This window comes from Dermacentor albipictus, unplaced genomic scaffold (assembly GCF_038994185.2).
Source record: "Dermacentor albipictus isolate Rhodes 1998 colony unplaced genomic scaffold, USDA_Dalb.pri_finalv2 scaffold_18, whole genome shotgun sequence".
NCBI lineage: Eukaryota > Metazoa > Arthropoda > Arachnida > Ixodida > Ixodidae > Dermacentor > Dermacentor albipictus.
The window spans coordinates 6,733,758-6,754,349 of NW_027225572.1; the positions used below are offsets into that span (position 1 = coordinate 6,733,758).

The following is a 20,592-nucleotide window of genomic DNA, read 5'->3' on the forward strand; positions in this document are numbered from 1 at the left end:
GCCTTATATTGTGTAGGGAAAATTTTATTCAGAAGGTTTAGATTCGGGAAAGTACCCGTCTGCAGTTGTCGCCATGCAACAGCATCCTCTCTGCTTAGATCCTTATCCGGGGGTGGGTACTTCAGTCTGACCCCTTTATAATAATTTAAGATATCTGAGTAGCCCATGGGTACTGACTCGGGTTCCTCAAGGCTGGATGTGTCGGACGCCCGGTTGGTGTACCCTCGAGCTATCCTATCCGCCTCTTGGTTCCCTGTTATGCCAGTGTGCCCTGGTACCCAGATTATGGTATGGTGAACTTTGTTTCCTGGGTCGCATGAGCAGAGTATGTGGCGTACTTTGCGCCCAATTCTGCCGTTTGTATAATTACGGCATGCTGCTTGAGAGTCTGTTATTTTTGTTAGGGACCTGCCAGATCGATAGCCCTCCAGTGCTGCCAGAGCCACAGCTGCCTCTTCGGCCTCGACTACCGTGCAGTCCTGTAGTGATGCGCTGGTGATCTCCTTGAGGTCCGAATTAACCACCGACGCCACTCTCTGCTGTTGTGTACGTCTTCCGTCTTTGACGAACGTTGCCGCGTCCGTATACCTTGTGTTGTCCTTGTTCGCCAAGGTTCTCTGCAGGTACTCCGCTCTTGCTTCTCTACGCGCCTTGTGCAGGTTGCGGTCCATATTCTTGGGTATCGGTGCGACTCGCAGTGTACTGCGATACTTCTCCGGAATGGCCTTGGTACGTATCATGTTGCCACCTCCATATCTTCGCAGGAGCACCCTTCCCGTTGGGGTCTGCATCAACCTACGTGCCTTAGAGCATAGTAGTGCTTCTCTTAGTTCACTGAAGGTATTGTGCAGTCCCAGGGCCAGCAGTTTCTCGGTTGATGTGCGCTGCGGCAGGTGAAGCGCAGTTTTGTACGCCTTTCGCAGTATGGCGTCCGCTTGTTCTTCTTCTTGCTTGATGCATTTGTGGTAGGGAAGGGTATACACCACTCTGCTAACCACGAGGCTCGTGACTAGCCTAAGTGTGTCGCTCTCCTTCATAACGTGTCTCTTGCTAGATGCTCTGTTGATCATACGGGCTACCTGCATGGTGGCAGTCTTCAGCGGTGTCAGAGTATGATTGCACCGTTGATTGCAATGACGCCACATCCCCAGGATCCGAATGGTGGTCTTCTCCGGCATGCTTTGTCCCGCGAGGTATACGCTGAGGCTGAGCTCATCGCTTGTTCAGTGGTGGCGTGAACAGGGACGTGGTCCTCGGGTGGCAACTCAGCGGAGTCTGGAGTAGGGCGTTCATCTCTCTCAGTTGGCTGAGCCAGGATTGGGTCGAAGTATGGTGGACGACACCTCTTCATCTGGCTTACGTGAACAACTCGGGTATCTTGTCTAGACATTGAGAAGTTGGTTACCTGTCGAACGTCGTAGGTGACTGGAGTTCTCTTGCGTATAACTTGGTATAAGGCTTTGAACTTGGGAGCAAGCTTGTCAGGTCCCTGTAGGATAGGTTCTTGTCGGCGTACCCACACAACGTCGCCAATGTACAAATGCCTTTACTTCCATAAACGTACAATTTATGGGGGATTTAAGGAAAAAGTGGCTCGCAACAACTTGACGGGCCTTAAACCCGGTCTGAAGGTAGCAGCAGAAGGCACAGGCACTGATTTAGAACCGACAAAACAAATGCATAAGCGAAAAAAAAAAACAATGACAAGTTGGCTTAGACAGTATGCCAGCCAACAGAAGTGCAATGGAGGAAAAAAAAGAAAAACATTAGAAATCATAAAAAACTACGTGAATCCACAGTGTACAGTATTGTACAAAAGAAGCAGCAATAGAACAAGGTAATCATTGTAGGAAAGAATAAGACATGATTTGACAGAGGCTAATATCAAATTGAGATGTGTGACGACAGTCTACTTCAGAAAACAGTCACAAACAACCCATTAAATCGTCTTCAAAATGTCACAGAAATGCTCATATAAATGCGATACAGGACAGGAAGTGACATCTATGTTATTACATTTAGGCGTGTTTAATAGGCGTGGTAAGCGGTGGTACAACATTTGAAGAGAATAGTTAGTGCGAGGGTGCGGCACATACCAGTGTTCAGGTGACCGTGTACTGATTCTGTTCTGTTTCTAGTTAGCTGTGCTAACGATGTGATGTATGGCTGGCTTTGTTTTGCTTCTTTACGATAGGCTAGTAACAGCCTCAACTGCAACAGAGAATGCAGTGTGAGTAAATTCAACTGTTTGAATAGAGATGCAGTGTGAGCGTCTAATGGACGATTACAGATACTACGTATTGCCTTATTTTGAAGCAAGAATAACCGGTTTATGTTTGTAGCAGACGTCGTACTCCACACGAGGCAGCAGTAGTGTACGTGACTCAGGAAGAGAGCGTTGTACAAAAGAAGTTTGACCTTGCGTGGCAGCGGTCTTAAGCTGAAGAGCGCCCCAGCTAGTTGCGCAAGTTTGCCTCCAAGGAAGTCGATGTGATTAGTCCATAAGATATGGCTGTCAAAAAAGACACCTAACGTCTTCGCAGACTGAACAAGCTCAATTCTTGACGAACCTATTATAATGTCGGTCTCTAAGCTCACACCTTTATTTTTTGGTTGAAATAAAATAGCTTTTATTTTGTCAGTGTTAATTCTTAAGCCATTATCCTGTGACCATCTGTGTATTTTTTTAAGAACAGCGTTTGCAATTGAAACCAGCCTTTCAACGTTGTTCGATGAAAAAAGCAGCGTAGTGTCATCTGCATAGATGATGTATTTAGGTTCACTATCGACACGAACAAGGTCATTAACGTATATGTTGAAGAGCAGGGGGCCCAATATGCTTTCTTGGGGAACACCAACTGTTACTTCCTTGAACTGGGAGCAGATGCCATTAATTTCAACAAGTTGATTCCGCTGATTTAAATAAGATTTCACTATATCCAAAGCAATACCATGAATACCATAGTACTCTAACTTCTTTAACAAACGTTCGTGGTTAATAGAGTCAAACGCTTTACTGAAGTCGATAAGAACCCCGAGCGTGAGCAGCTTGTTTTCAACATTTCGCAATATTTGTTCCTTTTGTGTTAGTAACGCGAACTGGGTTGACCGTCCCTTTCGAAAAGCATATTGACAGTCAGTGAACAGGTTATGTTTTTCAAGGAAATCTTAAACACACCGAAATATTATTTTTTCAATCCTTTTGAAAATACTGGAAATATGGAAATGGGTCTGTAATTAGATATAACAGTTTTATTGCCTTTTTAAACAGAGCAAGTACTTTAGCTGTCTGCATTTTGGCAGGAAATACCCCAGATGTCAGGCAGAGGTTATAAATGTATGTTAAAACAGGCGATATAATGTTCAAGACGTGCTTTGCAGGTGTAACCTGTATGCCGTCAATGTCACACGACGTGGTATTACGCAACTCACAAAATAAATGGACTAGCTCAGACTCAGTAGTAGGATATAAGAATATACTATCGGGGCACCTTACCTGAACATAGCGGGTGGCATATCTGTGCACACATGAACCAGCTGCATTAACAAAAAAATTATTGAAGTACTCGGGAAGCACTTCATCCGGGATGATAATGCCATTTTTAAAAATCTCAATATTTGCAGGCGACGATGGCGCTGGGTTTAACAGAACATTTAGTTTTTTTCCAAGTTTTGCGACTATCATTTGGACAAGACATGAAGTATTCATATTCATAAGAGGCCTTGGCGTTCCGAAGCTCAATTGTTAGCTTATTGCGGTAGCGTTTAAATATGTGTAGATCGGTTATATTACGAGACTTAACAAACTGGTTATAGAGCATGTTTTTAAACTTCATTGTGTTAAAGAGGTCGTCCGTGATCTATGGTTTGCGAATGTGCGATGATCGCTTGCGTCTAGTTCGCAGAGGAAAGTTTTCCTGGTAACACGTGATGAAAATACGTAGAAATTCCTCATATGCTGATTGTGCACATTGTTTGGCATATACATCGCTCCAGTCAAGTAACTGAACCTGTCTGCGAAACGTATCGAGACGGTTTGGTGTAATTACTTGGCTGGGGAAAAGACGCTGTCCGTTTTTTTCAGTGTATCGTTTGAGACCGAAAAAAAGGGGCATATGGTCGCTCAGGTTACATGAAAAAACGCCGGCTTTTATGATAGCCGTTGAAACATTGGTGATAAACAAATCCAGGCAAGTTGACGCGGCATAAGTTACTCGTGTTGGAACAGAGATAACGCTTGAGCAACCATGCGACTGAAGCAGGATATGAAATTCCCGAGTTAAGCACGTGTGAGCTAGGAGATCAATGTTAAAGTCACCACCCCAGATTACGTCATACTTATACGTACAGACATATGCAAAGAAAATTTCGAGAAAACTAAAGAAACGTGGAATATTGCCTCCAGGTGGACGATAAAACACCGAGTAAACGTTTCTGTCGCTGACAAAGGATAGAACTTCGTAGTCATCTGTTACACATGAGAATTCTTCGATGTAGTCGACATTAATATTGTCACGAACAAGCAAGCTAACACCGCCACCTCGAGAGGTAGTCCTAAATTGGTTGAAACACTGATAGCCCGGTAGATGCCAAACAAGAGAACTGTGGTTGTACCATGTCTCAGATAACATAACGAAATCGAATTTAAAATTAAGACTAGCAAAAAACACATCTAGCTCATTATGTTTGTTTCGAGCAGACTGACAGTTTAAATGAAAACATTTAGCGGATAGCCAGTGTTCCGAACCGATGAAGTCGAGTAATTCTGTAGGCGATACCCAATCTCCACTTGACATGGTGAAATGATGGCACGCAGATTAACTCGTCATTTGAGACTATTTAGATCAGATGGATTCTTTACCACATGGGCGCTATCTCCTTCTTCCTTCCTAATAAAGATCTTGCCACGACGGTGCCAGACAAAGCGGAATTCATTCGCCTTCGCCCATTCCTTAGCCTTCTTAAGTAGAGCCCTATTTTGCGTTGTCAAGTTTTCCATCACATGTAGGCCAGATTGAAGAGCCGGAAACGCTTTCCTTTTCTCTAACCACTTATCTCTAACCGACTGATTCGCAAAACGTATCAAGACGGCTGGAATTTTATCTGCTCTAGCTGGCAGCCTGTGGATTGCCGAAACTAACTGATCATTCAGCATGTCTAACTTGAGTTTGGATGCGATAGCGTTTATTTCTGTAAGCAGGCATTCGTCTCGAACGTGCTTAAGACCATGAACTTCGAGGTTCAGCTTTCTGCTCTGGTACTCAATGTCATTTACAGAAGAAGCAATGCGCTGCAGTTCCGCACCAAGCCGTCTGTTTTTTCGAGCTTTGAAACCCTAGCGGCAAGACATTTAATCTCGCCTTCATGCCTGGTTACGTCGCTAAGAATGGCTTCGTACTTCTCAGACATGAGCTTGACCGAGGCCTCTAGGTCGTGAACTATCTTCTTCAAGGGAAGCAGCTCGTCAAGCTTTCTGCTCATCTCAAGAAGCAGGGCAGCAACAGAAGTATCTTCAGCATCTTTGGGACGGGATACATTTGGCTCAGACTTTCGGCACTGTGTACATTTCCACGATTTTTTATAGTCGTCGCCTTTCGACTTAAAAGTTTTCTCCGAGACTCCGGAGCAAGAGCCCAAATGGAAAAGGCCTAAGCATTCACAACACACCATGTGCCTGATATCAGATGATATATCTCTCATGCAGTTCGCACAGGTTGTATCGCTGAGATCGATCATTGTAATTTAAGAGCACGGCTATCTGGTACAGAGGAAAATACTTTTCGGAAGGGTAACTGACAAGAGCTAGGAGTACTTGGAACATAAAAAATGCAGATGAACCAGCGTGGCAGCAGCAGCGGCAGAGTACGTTAACATGAGTGTTTGCTAAATAAGTCAGCAAGTGTAAACAACCAACCTGCAAAACGTTTTCAGCAGATTTAGACAGCATGCCAGGCCTCTCTGCTGCTACTGCCAGAATGACGGCAGGCTCGTGGGGACGTCTTTTTATGCCTTGGCCTTTGTTCCCCTGGCGCTTCCGTCGTAGCGGCAATGATGTGGCTCTTGACGTCGAAGGAAGATATCTTGCGTGACTTCGGAGACTGCGCAGTAGTTGGGGCTCCGAAAACAGTTGATCGGCGGATCTGCAAAAAGTTTTCAGCAGATTTAGACAGCGTGCCAGGCCTCTCCGCTGCTACTGCCAGAATGACGGCAGGCTCGTGGGGACGTCTTTTTATGCCTTGGCCTTTGTTCCCCTGGCGCTTCCGTCGTAGCGGCAATGATGTGGCTCTTGACGTCGAAGGAAGATATCTTCCGTGACTTCGGAGACTGCGCAGTAGTTGGGGCTCCGAAAACAGTTGATCGGCGGATCTGCAAAAAGTTTTCAGCAGATTTAGACAGCGTGCCAGGCCTCTCCGCTGCTACTGCCAGAATGACAGCAGGCTCGTGGGGACGTCTTTTTATGCCTTGGCCTTTGTTCCCCTGGCGCTTCCGTCGTAGCGGCAATGATGTGGCTCTTGACGTCGAAGGAAGATATCTTGCGTGACTTCGGAGACTGCGCAGTAGTTGGGGCTCCGAAAACAGTTGATCGGCGGATCTGCAAAAAGTTTTCAGCAGATTTAGACAGCGTGCCAGGCCTCTCCGCTGCTACTGCCAGAATGACGGCAGGCTCGTGGGGACGTCTTTTTATGCCTTGGCCTTTGTTCCCCTGGCGCTTCCGTCGTAGCGGCAATGATGTGGCTCTTGACGTCGAAGGAAGATATCTTCCGTGACTTCGGAGGCTGCGCAGTAGTTGGGGCTCCGAAAACAGTTGATCGGCGGATCTGCAAAAAGTTTTCAGCAGATTTAGACAGCGTGCCAGGCCTCTCCGCTGCTACTGCCAGAATGACAGCAGGCTCGTGGGGACGTCTTTTTATGCCTTGGCCTTTGTTCCCCTGGCGCTTCCGTCGTAGCGGCAATGATGTGGCTCTTGACGTCGAAGGAAGATATCTTGCGTGACTTCGGAGACTGCGCAGTAGTTGGGGCTCCGAAAACAGTTGATCGTCGGATCTGCAAAAAGTTTTCAGCAGATTTAGACAGCGTGCCAGGCCTCTCCGCTGCTACTGCCAGAATGACAGCAGGCTCGTGGGGACGTCTTTTTATGCCTTGGTCTTTGTTCCCCTGGCGCTTCCGTCGTAGCGGCAATGATGTGGCTGTTGACGTCGAAGGAAGATACCTTGCGTGACTTCGGAGACTGCGCAGTAGTTGGGGCTCCGAAAACAGTTGATCGTCGGATCTGCAAAAAGTTTTCAGCAGATTTAGACAGCGTGCCACGCCTCTCCGCTGCTACTGCCAGAATGACGGCAGGCTCGTGGGGACGTCTTTTTATGCCTTGGCCTTTGTTCCCCTGGCGCTTCCGTCGTAGCGGCAATGATGTGGCTCTTGACGTCGAAGGAAGATATCTTGCGTGACTTCGGAGACTGCGCAGTAGTTGGGGCTCCGAAAACAGTTGATCGGCGGATCTGCAAAAAAGTTTTCAGCAGATTTAGACAGCGTGCCAGGCCTCTCCGCTGTTACTGCCAGAATGACGGCAGGCTCGTGGGGACGTCTTTTTGTGCCTTGGCCTTGGTTCCCCTGGCGCTTCCGTTGTAGCGGCAATGATGTGGCTCTTGACGTCGAAGGAAGATATCTTGCGTGACTTCGGAGACTGCGCAGTAGTTGGGGCTCCGAAAACAGTTGATCGGCGGATCTGCAAAAAGTTTTCAGCAGATTTAGACAGCGTGCCAGGCCTCTCCGCTGCTACTGCCAGAATGACGGCAGGCTCGTGGGGACGTCTTTTTATGCCTTGGCCTTTGTTCCCCTGGCGCTTCCATCGTAGCGGCAATGATGTGGCTCTTGACGTCGAAGGAAGATATCTTGCGTGACTTCGGAGACTGCGCAGTAGTTGGGGCTCCGAAAACAGTTGATCGGCGGATCTGCAAAAAGTTTTCAGCAGATTTAGACAGCGTGCCAGGCCTCTCCGCTGTTACTGCCAGAATGACGGCAGGCTCGTGGGGACGTCTTTTTATGCCTTGGCCTTTGTTCCCCTGGCGCTTCCGTCGTAGCGGCAATGATGTGGCTCTTGACGTCGAAGGAAGATATCTTGCGTGACTTCGTAGACTGCGCAGTAGTTGGGGCTCCGAAAACAGTTGATCGTCGGATCTGCAAAAAGTTTTCAGCAGATTTAGACAGCGTGCCAGGCCTCTCCGCTGCTACTGCCAGAATGACGGCAGGCTCGTGGGGACGTCTTTTTATGCCTTGGCCTTTGTTCCCCTGGCGCTTCCATCGTAGCGGCAATGATGTGGCTCTTGACGTCGAAGGAAGATATCTTGCGTGACTTCGGAGACTGCGCAGTAGTTGGGGCTCCGAAAACAGTTGATCGGCGGATCTGCAAAAAGTTTTCAGTAGATTTAGACAGCGTGCCAGGCCTCTCCGCTGTTACTGCCAGAATGACGGCAGGCTCGTGGGGACGTCTTTTTATGCCTTGGCCTTTGTTCCCCTGGCGCTTCCGTCGTAGCGGCAATGATGTGGCTCTTGACGTCGAAGGAAGATATCTTGCGTGACTTCGGAGACTGCGCAGTAGTTGGGGCTCCGAAAACAGTTGATCGTCGGATCTGCAAAAAGTTTTCAGCAGATTTAGACAGCGTGCCAGGCCTCTCCGCTGCTACTGCCAGAATGACGGCAGGCTCGTGGGGACGTCTTTTTATGCCTTGGCCTTTGTTCCCCTGGCGCTTCCGTCGTAGCGGCAATCATGTGGCTCTTGACGTCGAAGGAAGATATCTTGCGTGACTTCGGAGACTGCGCAGTAGTTGGGGCTCCGAAAACAGTTGATCGGCGGATCTGCAAAAAGTTTTCAGCAGATTTAGACAGCGTGCCAGGCCTCTCCGCTGCTACTGCCAGAATGACGGCAGGCTCGTGGGGACGTCTTTTTATGCCTTGGCCTTTGTTCCCCTGGCGCTTCCGTCGTAGCGGCAATGATGTGGCTCTTGACGTCGAAGGAAGATATCTTGCGTGACTTCGGAGACTGCGCAGTAGTTGGGGCTCCGAAAACAGTTGATCGGCGGATCTGCAAAAAGTTTTCAGCAGATTTAGACAGCGTGCCAGGCCTCTCCGCTGCTACTGCTAGAATCATATGATGATGCATGATGAATGATGCATCGCAGTGGGTCCTGTCATATATTGTTTTCCGAGTTTCTTGCGCTTGTTCCGAGTTACTGACTGTTTCGCTTCGCCAATCTGGCAGTGTCAGGAGCCTTTCGCTTAGGTTAGAGGCTTGATATGGGCGCACTTTTTGATGTGGCATCTTTGGTATGAACCCAAACAAAAGTTCGAAGGGCGAAAAGCCAGTGCTTCGATGATGGGTTGTATTGACAGCAAAAGCAGCTTCTTCTAGTTTCGTGACCCAAAGTGACTGATCACCATCGCACAGTTTCGGAAGTACTGTCACAAGTGTTCCATTGGCACGCTCAACAAGTCCGTTGCTGGCAGCACGGTACGCTACTGAAAAATGCATGTTCACACCATGCATGCGCATGAAATTCTTGAAGTGGTGAGACTCAAATGCCTTGGCATGGTCAGAGAGACAGTCGTCAGGAGCTCCAAATCTTTAGAACAACGAATGCAAGTTCTTCAGCACATCTTTAGTTGAGGCTGTGGGCACCGCTGCTGGGACAATGTATCTGGTTGTGAAGTCAATGACGTGGAGGATGTACTTCTGTTCTGTTCCTGGCATTGTGATGTGGTCAAGAGCTATGGCACTGAAGGGAATCTCAGTAGTAGGCATGTAACACATTGTGCCAACTGAACGTGTGGTAGACCGGTTGTGCACCTGGCAAACTTGACAGGCTTCAACATACTCTTTCGAAGTAGCAGGCATCTTCGGCCACCAATAGCGGTCTTTTATCTTTGAGAGGGTGCGTGAAACATCCATGTGTCCATTGGCATCATGAGCAAGTTCAAGGACTTGCTGTTGCATCTTGGCTGGGACAACAATTGCGTACAGATCTGGACTAACAATCCTGTAGAGGATTTCATTGGCCACAACAAAGTTCTGGTTCTGACAGGAGCTTGGCACGGATGGCCTTGTATGTTTCATCTTCAGCTTGCATTGTGACGAGGGTGTGGGCTTGAGACACTGTGGCGCATGAGTAACGTGAAAGCATGTCAGCCACATGGTTCTGACGTCCTGGTCGATGTTCAACAGAGAAGTCAAACTCTGCTAGATCGAGTAACATTCTTGTGAAGCGTCGAGAGGGCTTAAAGCTTATTGTCAAGCAGGCAACTGACCAGTTGTCTGTCAGAAGATGGAACCATCGTCCAAGTAGGTAATGTCAAAACTTCACTGTAATGGCCCAATGCACGGCCAAAGCTTCCCAAACGTTGCTGTGCAGTTTACGCTCAGGTTCTGTGAGCAATCGGCTGGCATACTCGATCACAGTCTCTTTGCCGTTTCTCTTTTGGGTGAGCACTGCCCCAAGGGCTGTAACAGATGCGTCTGCGGCGACTGTTGTAGGTGAATCAGCGTCAAAAGGGTCCAGTATTGGCGCTGATGTCACAGCAGAGCGAATAGTGTCAAAGGCCTTCTGGCACTCAGATGTCCACTCGAACACAACAGCGCGAATGGCGGCTTGGAGAGGCGCAGCAATCTTCGAAAGGTTACAAATGAAACGTCTGTAGAAATTGGCTGTTTGGAGCCAGGAGAGCACCTGTTTTGACGTTTTTGGCACTGGTATTCGCAGGAGTGCTTCAATTTTTGAGGGGTCTGGTTGCTTGCCTTGTTCCGAGATCAGAAATCCGAGAAACTTTACCGAAGAAACAGCAAACCTGCACTTCTTCAGGGAAACCTTGAAGCCGGCCCGCTGCAGGAGAGTCAAAGTCTCGTCCAGACGACCTAGGAACTCCGACAAGGTGTTAGCGAAGATGATGATGTCGTCCAGGTATGTGCGTATACCTGATGTGGACTGTGGAGGCTTTAGCTCAGAAAAGATTTTGTGCATCGCCTTTTGAAAGGTGGAAGGTCCATGTCCACTTCATGTCCACTTTCGGATATCCCGCTTGCGGAAGAAGGTATTCATTATCCTCATATTATTCGTTTCCGCAAATTCTACTAATAACTCCCCCCTGATATTCCTAGTGCCTACGCCATATTCCCCCACTGCCTTGTCTCCAGCCTGCTTCTTGCCTACCTTGGCATTGAAGTCGCCCATTAGTATAGTGTATTTAGTTTTCACTCTACCCATCGCCGATTCCACGTCTTCATAGAAGCTTTCGACTTCCTGGTCATCATGACTGGATGTAGGGGCGTAGACCTGTACAATCTTCATTTTGTACCTCTTATTAAGTTTCACAACAAGACCTGCCACCCTCTAGTTAATGCTATAGAATTCCCGTATGTTACCAGCTATATTCTTATTAATCAGGGATCCGACGCTTAGCTCTCTTCTCTCCGCTAAGCGCCCGCTTTTTAGCACTGTATATGCCTCTTTTCGCCTCCTAACTTCACTGAGCCCTATTATGTCCCATTTACTGCCCTCTAATTCCTCCAATAGTACTGCTAGACTCGCCTCACTAGATAACGTTCTAGCGTTAAACGTTGCCAGGTTGATATTCCAATGGCGGCCTGTCCGGAGCCAGTGATTCTTAGCACCCTCTGCTGCGTCGCAGGTCTGACCGCCGCCGTGGTCAGGTGCTTCAGAGCTGCTGGGGACTGAGGGCCACGGTTTGATTGTGTTGTTCATATAGGAGGTTGTGGCCAAGTAGTGCACCAGGGTGGCCAATCCTGCTCTGGTGAGGGAGTGCATTACCGGTTCTGGTCACCGGGATCAGGCCACACTCCAGGCCTGTTTATGCCTGGAGTGTGGCTGGAGTAGCATGTATTACCGAGTAAATCTCATCTGCTCGCTAATGCCAGGCAGCACGAAGTTATACGCCGGCAATACTGTAGTGCAAATATTCTTGACATTGCTTCGTACGCTGGATATATCGGCAGAAATGGTTTTTCAGTGTTTGAAAACCATTTAAGGGAACTGTAAAACTGGCACAGCACAACATCGAAAGGAAGAAGCAAGCCGAGCCGGCCAGAAGGATTAAAGCGCTAACTATTGTGAGCACTGACTATTGAGTGACTATTGCCGTTTTACAATACAATTACTATGTGGCTGAATCGTCAACCCTAGTGAAATTCATATTGGGAAGATTTAGCTCAGAAGTTCCAACCAAAATAGATACAGATAGGGAGATTGTTTTCCCAGGCATCCAGCGCAGCAAATTTGAAAAAAAAAGTTGTTGCATTCAAAGGAAAAAGTTAGCATTCTGTTATTTAAAAAAAGCCCTTTTATTCAGTTCCTCATTCTTTTGCGATAAGTTTTGTAATTGAAGGAAAAAAACTACTAACAAAAGACAAGAGAGGTTCACACCACAAAGACTGGTCTATCAAGTGAGCTCTAGTAGAAACGGCATAGTCCCAGCAAGGCCAGCAGAGCATGCGCAACAACAGCGTCACTCATAACAGAGCATGAAAAGACAAGATATCTCAACTATCGTGACCGACCTAAAATGCATTTTTTCCAAGTAAGCGCACCGAGGCTGTGCTAATTCATTCATCACCTACCAAATTGATGTGGTCTTTTGTCGTTTGCCACTGATTTTTTCCTTCAACTATGTACCAACTGGCCGGGATTTCAACCATTTTGCAATGTTTTGTAATTTGCAAAACCGAAAAGCCTTACGTGTCATGTTTTCAATTCTGTATAAACAGTAAAATGCAACGACATCACGTAGTTATATGAGTGGCGCCTGCTAAAATATCAAAATTCGACTAACGTAATGTTTTCAGAAAGAAAGACGCACACCAATCAAACAAAACTTAAAAAAATGACATTTTGGCTTACATACGGAAGACTTGCTCCCAATGGGGCAAAAAGGTTGAAGTGCCTGCTTAAGTAGGTTTCAGCACGTGGCGCAAGCACTGCGCCTAAGAAAGGGGGATGGTTCCTTCCTTTTGATTTAGTGTGTGGCCTGTAGATTCAATCTCGAGGAATTCCAGGTGCAGGCGTAACTTCCAGTTTCTTGCCTGACTGATGATATGAGCTAATCTAGTCAATATTCTGCTTCGTCGTTGCTGCGTGCTCTGCCAAAGCATTTGAAGCCATTTTTTCCTTATCGACATCATTTTGATGTTGGAGCAGAGGGTGTTTAAAGTTGCCCGTGTCCCCGTTGTAGACGCGACCGCGATCCGCACAGAGCACCTTGTGAACAACGCAAGGAAAGCTTCTTTCGCCGGCTTGTCCTTAATATATGGTACGACGTTCTAAAATATGCCGCTAATATTTAGTAGGCCTTTTGCAAACACCTTGTAAACATTGTACAATATGCAAAAAAGAAGTGAGGCGAGCAGACAGGACACAAGAGTAGAGAAGTGGACAACACGGCGTTCGTGTTGTCCACTTCTCTACTCTTGTGTCCTGCCTGCACGCCTCACTTCTTTTTTTGCATACTGAATCCTTACCAACTAGCTCAGCTTTCTGTCGTTTTAAACACTGTACCTATTATACGAAAGCTGTAATCTCGTATATACTTTTTCGCTTCATATGTCATGACAGAAGTAATTTCCAGAAGGTTGATGTCTGTTTTTGGGGCAGAGTTGCGTATATTTCAGCTTCGTGGTTCAATTTTTTAAAGCTTACTGATTTTTGAACATGTTTGTAAAAAGTGTGAACTTCTACACAAAAAGTATGCTTACATTGGTTGCTAGAATATAAAGTTCTCTCTCAAAAGGAACGAATTTTATACAAATAACGGCAACATTTATTTCATAAACGTATTTCTGCGGCAACATTCACGCGAGTAGTCAACGAGTTGCTAATCGACCATCGTCAACATGCTTGTGCCTGCATTGACGATAGAGCCATACTTTGTGAGACGCGGTAAAACCACATACACCATTTGCAGGTGAGCGATTCAGGATGTAGGCCTCGCGGTGAACCTAGTAAAATGCAAATTTGGCCTGCCATAGGCTAGGTATCTCGGACACAAAAGTAGGATCAGGGGTATATGCTTCATACTAATTGGGTACGCGCTATCCAGCAACTGAGGCCACCTAATACAAAACGTGAACTCAGGACGCCACCTAATCCAAATCCAAAAAGTGGCCACCTATCCAGCAGTTGAGGCCACCTAATACAAAACGTGAACTCAGGAGTGTCCTCTGGCTTCTCAACTACTCTCGGGACTATGTCCCTAGCTATTCAAGACTCGTCTTGGCACTGACAGGACTAAGGAACAAAACGCTTGCAAACACACCGCCGTGTGACTCGGAGGCACAGGTCGCGTTAGACGCAGTCAAATGGGTCCTCGCTTCAATTCATGGGTTTTACAGCACCGTACCCCGGAAGCGCTTTTTGTAAGGCCATGGATGCATCGCAAATGGCACTTGGCGCTTTCTTCTCCTGAAAAGCATGTGTAATTGAGCAACCAGTCGCATTCTTCAGTAAAAAGATGAGCCAGTCGCAAGAAAAGTGGTCCACAATTGAACGGCAGGCGTTTGCCATTGCCTGGGCGCTAGAGTTTTTGGGTACATGGCTGTTTTTTTTTTGTCAAAATGTCAAAATTCAACTTTCCTGACTCACTCGGCTCTCTTCAAAGCTAGGTCAACACGCTGGACATTGGTGATCCCCAAGTGTAACATAGATATTGTTCATATTAAGATGCACTGAACAAGGCTGCTGATGCATTTTCGCGTCTCGGAGGAGCATTCGGTATTTGTTATATAATTCTTTAGTGAATAATATTTCTATGTGTGAAGCAGACGTGAATATTACTTGACCTTCAGCCGTTGCATTAGTTGCCCTATATTGAATGACCATGCAATATTTTGAGCAAAACGAGAACAAGGTGAAAGCAGGAGCAAACGTTTCGACAAGTGGACTTGTCTTCTTCAAGGCGACGTATGCTTTGCTCGCCACAGTATATTTTCTTTTTTCGCCGCAATATTTTGTTTCGCATGTGGGAACATAGTTGTCAAGTGTCGTTTTAATGTAGCTTGGGCAGTTAAATTTTTTTGTGCATAATGTGAAGTGTATTGTATACCTTGCGAAACAAGCATTCATTTGCAATGCGATTCATTGAGCTTAGGTATACCTAACACTGGTCCCATCGCTCGCTTTAAGTGCGTTTCAGGGGCCCTTGGGGCGCACAGAGTGGGTGTCGCGTGTTTGGACAATCGTGGTGCGGAGTGGTGACTGTGAGAGACACTGTGCAACAGGACAATTGGGGCTCCGTCCGTTTCACGTGTGTGGTGTTAGAGGAGTGAAGATCACACGAATTTATTAATACTGTGGATTGTAGCGCGCAGAAGGTCGAAATTGTTTTTGCCTTAGTAGCATGGCGAGATTTTTATTATTTTTAGTATGGCGTGTACTGCATTATAAACATACTCATATGTATTTCTCTTCGGCAGTATGAGTTGAAGTTACCATTTTAAGTGTAAAGTGAAGATGTGTACACGCAATTGTGAGCACGGGAAGAGATTTATATATTTTGTGCGAGTTCCTTTTTGATCAACTTACGTGGACATCGAGTGCCCAGTAACGCTCTTGAGGGGGGATGAGTCAGTATGAAGTATACGGAGTTGGTATTGCTCTTGTTAGTGGCCGAGTTTATGCGAGTACTGCAAAGCACAGGAAGATTTCACACGCTGCTGTATTGGCCAATTACCGCAAACAAAAGACGCATGTCGGCTCCGCGCAGAGGGGACGCGGATGGCGCCCACGAATGGAAAGAAATGCGGAAGAGGGAGGGGGTGTGCATTCACCGGTATCGCTTCACTCCCCCGTACTTCCTAGACATCTCGTAGACATTGTCAGCCGCTACTGTAGTTTGTTTGTGGGCCTCGCCTCTAGACGGGAAGCGTAGTCATGAAAATTGGGCGACACAACACACGGCCACCAGGTTTCAGTGTCACTGTTTGGCATCCGCGTGCGCCTTTTGACAATGTCGTGAGGAAACGGAGACATTTTTACGGCCACTTAGCCGGCTGCGACCGATGGGTTCTTTTGTGTGCGGTCGCTGTCGGGTCAAAATTACGGTATTCGGGGTGTTCAAGCTACGCGGCCCACAGCTGCACAGGATGACCGAGTTCTTACTGCTGGCAGGGCTACCCACTGTCAGGCACACATATTGTCAATAGCCGTGGCTTCGTGGCAACATTCTCCCAGCTGGTATGGCGCCTTCTTGCAGGAGATGTTTAGCCTGCGGGCTGGTGCTTAGAGAGAGGTGAACGACATGGCAATTTATGGTTACGCGTGTGAGCCCGAGCCTGGCCTCCGGTGCCGTCGGACATCAAGGCCAGTACTCAAGGTCTGACGTGGGCGAGATAGAGATGACACGTGTCTTTTAGTGAACCTATCCCATTGTAGATGGCACCGTTGTTTAGACCGAGGGCCGCATAACGTAAAACTATTCCAATATGTTTTTATTCCAATCTGACGGGTGACCGCTGACGCAAGCATTGGGCGGTCACCCGCAGGGTTGTCTGTACAACCAATCAAATGTTCCCTTCGTTCATAGGAGGTCACTTTTGTTTGCTTGAAAAACGAATAACATTATGTGCACTGAGCCGCTTGTCTTATCTAATTGGCTTACAAGTGGCGAGGAACATATTCAAGTGGAGAGGGCTTCGATGGAACCGAGCCACTGCACTGAATATTGAGAACCTGATGAAGAGGGTGGTGCTGGCGTTCGCGATTGGTCCGCTTTCTCTTACTTAGCCTTGTTTTCTGCTTAGAACCAACCAACCGGAGGCCCAGGCTTTTTTTCGCACTGCAGCCCACCTCATTTCATTCTTTCCCTCTGCGTGCGAAAGCCGATCAGAAGACGTTGAGCTCAAAGTTATGCACTACAAGGGTGCCACCCCCCCCCCCCCGTACATTGCCTTGCTTAGCTCCTGTTTGACCAGGCGAAGAAAGCTCACTGACACTGCCGACAACTGCCCCGTCTCGCTACAGGCCGCAAACGTGCTGCCTCTCGCTACTAGTTGCAAAAGCGTTGCCCTATCTAATATAGGTGCATACGCGCTGCCTCTCGCTACAAGGCGCTAACGCCATGCCTCTCTCTAGAAGATGCAAACGCGCTGCCTCTCGCTACAAGGCACAAACGCGCTGTCGCTCGCTACAAGGTGCAAACGCGCTGTCTTTCGCTACAAGCTTCAAATGCACTGCCTCTCGCTACTATAGGTGCAAAGCGCTGCCCCTCGCTACAAGATGCAAACGCGCTGCCTCTGGCTACAAGGGAAAAACGCGCTGCCTGTCGCTACAAGGTGCAAACGCGCTGCCTCTCGCTTCAAGCTTCAAACGCGCTTCCTCTCGCTACTAGTTGCCAATGCGTTTCTCTCGCTACTATATGCGCAAACACGCTGCCTCTCGCTACAAGCTGCAAACGCGCTGCCTCTCGCTAGAAGGTGCAAACGCGCCGCCTCTCGCTACAAGCTTCAAACGCGCTGCCTCTCGCTACAAAGTGCAAACGCGTGGCCACTCGCTACAAATTCAAAGCGCCACGTCTCGCTACAGGCCGCAAACGTGCTGCCTCTGGCTACTAGTTGCAAACGCGTTGCCCTTGCTAATATAGGTGCATACGCGCTGCCTCTCGCTACAAGGCGCAAACGCCATGCCTCTCTCTAGAACATGCAAACGCGCTGCCTCTCGCTACAAGGCACAAACGCGCTGTTGCTCGCTACAAGGTGCAAACGCGCTGCCTTTCGCTACAAGCTTCGAACGCACTGCCTCTCGCTACTATAGGTGCAAAGCGCTGCCCCTCGCTAAAGATGCAAACGCGCTGCCTCTGGCTACAAGGGGAAAACGCGCTGCCTGTCGCTACAGGGTGCAAACGCGCTGCCTCTCGCTTCAAGCTTCAAACGCGCTTCCTCTCGCTACTAGTTGCCAATGCGTTTCTCTCGCTACTATATGCGCAAACACGCTGCCTCTCGCTACAAGCTGCAAACGCGCTGCCTCTCGCTACAAGGTGCAAACGCGCCGCCTCTCGCTACAAGCTGCAAACGCGCTGCCTCTCGCTACAAAGTGCAAATGCGTGGCCACTCGCTACAAATTCAAAGCGCGCCGTCTCGCTACAAGCTGCAAACTTGCTGGCTTTCGCTACAAGGCGCAAACGCGGTGCCTCTCACTACAAGGTGCGCACGCACTACCTCTCGCTACAAGATGCGAACGCACTGCCTCTCACTACAAGCTTCAAACGCGCTGCCGCTCTCTTCAAGATGCCAACGCGCTGCCTCTCGCTACTAGGCACAAACGCGCCACTAGGCACAAACGACACTGCCTTCAGTTGTCGGCACTCATGTCTTGGAGGCTTGTTGAAAGATGCCGAGCACTTCTGAATTAGGTTGTGTCTTCAATCAATGGTGCTTTCCCATACGGGGCAGTCATTCCACTTCAGGAAGAAACCTTTTTATGAAACAGAAATAGACAGGCTCTTTGCCAAGATCTGCGCTTGCGGAGATTGTTCAATACACAGTACACGCGGAAAAACTATACGCACATATATATATATATATATATATATATATATATATATATATATATATATGTTGAGGGATGTTTATTCTTCGCAATTATCAATCTAAAAAAAGACTTCCCCATGGTAATCTTAATGTTTGTTTGGTGTCAACCCGGTTAGGTTGGAAAAAGCGAAGCTTTTAACTAATATAAATTTGTTGCTTTGAGGTGCGCGTCATATTACACATGATATTACGACAGCATGTCCTGTGCTCCTTAATTCAAGTAAACAGGCAGATGTCGATTCTTTATCGTAGACTTGCGCAGCTAGGCAGTTCCGTAATATCTAAACCTGCACGTTTTGCAGTTTATTAGTAAGCTATGTCTAGGAGAGAATTTACGTTCTTGTTACGTAAGTGTGAAACTTCATCGCTCGCTACCCTAGGTTCAAGGACTAATAGAGGCATGAAATGAGAGAATACCGCTATTCATTCTCCAGAGGTGTGTGGCGCCGGTCCTTCATTTACGCTTATCCTTCGGATTGTGCTTCAAGGGCTCACACGCCATTAATAAAAAAAAAAGAAAAGGGGGATGAAACGACACATGTATGCAGTGGATTCGTTTGTTTTGAGAAAAAAGGCACGCAGCAGAAGCAAGAAGAAAAGATTCCTTAAAAACTAAAAAAAAGGACCACTGTGGCCATGAAGTGTACGCACGGCGAAGGCATCATTCAGTGCCCAAAGGTCAGCGTTACTGAATCGTTTAGGCGGAATACAATAATGAAGCGATACTCCCGGTTTTCCTATAATCAGTTTTTGACGCGCTTATCTCACAAAGGAACTTTGCAGTGACCACTAATGTATTCTCTGGGAAAATACGAGCGTCGCTTAAAGTGAATCTACCCTTAGTATGGGAGTCGCCTTTATTTATTTAGCTACAGATGATTTCTATTGCAACAGCACCCAAGGCGTGTTTTCTAAATGCTTTAGCCAAAAGCAAAATCCGCTCCTCGCACGAGAATAATGGTCTCAGCGCTCGATACCACGAATCGTTACGTAACATTGCGTCAAGTAGAAACAACGTACCGGTTTTTCATTGCTGTCAGGTCACTGGCATGTTTCAGTTGCCCACTTTTCAGTACCGTTGCGAATTATGAAATGTAGCGTTAGAAGAATGACCGCCAGAGCATCACATGACAACAGCCCGTGGCAAAATTTGCTTTTCACTCAAGGAAAGTGCAGCACGCCTTTACTGTGATTATAGGGAACTAGAATACATTCTAATAGCACGAATGGTTTTGCGCAGACGGCCAGTTTTCGCGTGGATGCCACGTGATGCACCCTGCAACTTTTCCTGCTGCTATGGCGCAGCACCCTACGGTTCATGGGGCTTTTCCGCACGCGATAATTCCAGATTTCGAAGCGATCGGTGCTGTTATCACACTCATCTTACACGTGCGATTATACGTGACAGGGCAATTAATGACCAATTTTGCGAAACTTGCGCCTGTGCAGAACCGGCCGTTTGCGCCGCAGTATGAAATAGAGCGGCAGCGCACCCAGCGGCTTTCCACAGTGCAACGGGACTCCGGAAAGTGAGACGCGCCATTCCGGTCCTGTCACTATATTATATTCTACTTCACTATACTGTCACGTAGAAATGCTGGTAAGAACAAAACAATGCCAGTGTTGGTAGTCGCGAATTGAATTCCTTATTTCACGTACCCTAAAAATGAAGTAACGTTCAAACGCAGTGATAGTGGTGCGCACTGCCGTGGGTCATCAGAATCTCATATGCGGGCCAAGGCATGGGTTAGCAGGCATAATTCATCGTACATTCTAGAGCGATCGCTGGCGCTCGTGATTGAGCGGGAATGTACGCAAGTATTCGCTTCATCCTCGCATTCTGACTAGAAAACACTGTTTTGCTATAAAATATGCGACAACATTCAGGGAATTTCGTATACATGCAGGCGCGTCTTGCTCCAAATGATAACTTTATAACAATGGTTAGACGCTGAAGAAGCGTCACCGAAAAAATATTACCTCAAACGTCGTCAAAGGTGCCCCCAAAACTG

The 20,592-nt window shown here is 47.4% G+C and overlaps 1 protein-coding gene across 16 annotated transcripts in view; it reads left to right on the forward strand.

Moving 5' to 3' along the window:
• Positions 1-20,592, forward strand: part of LOC135908735 (uncharacterized) — a 1,076,237-nt gene that overhangs the window by 498,847 nt on the left and 556,798 nt on the right. The gene's annotated exons all lie outside the window — the stretch shown is intronic.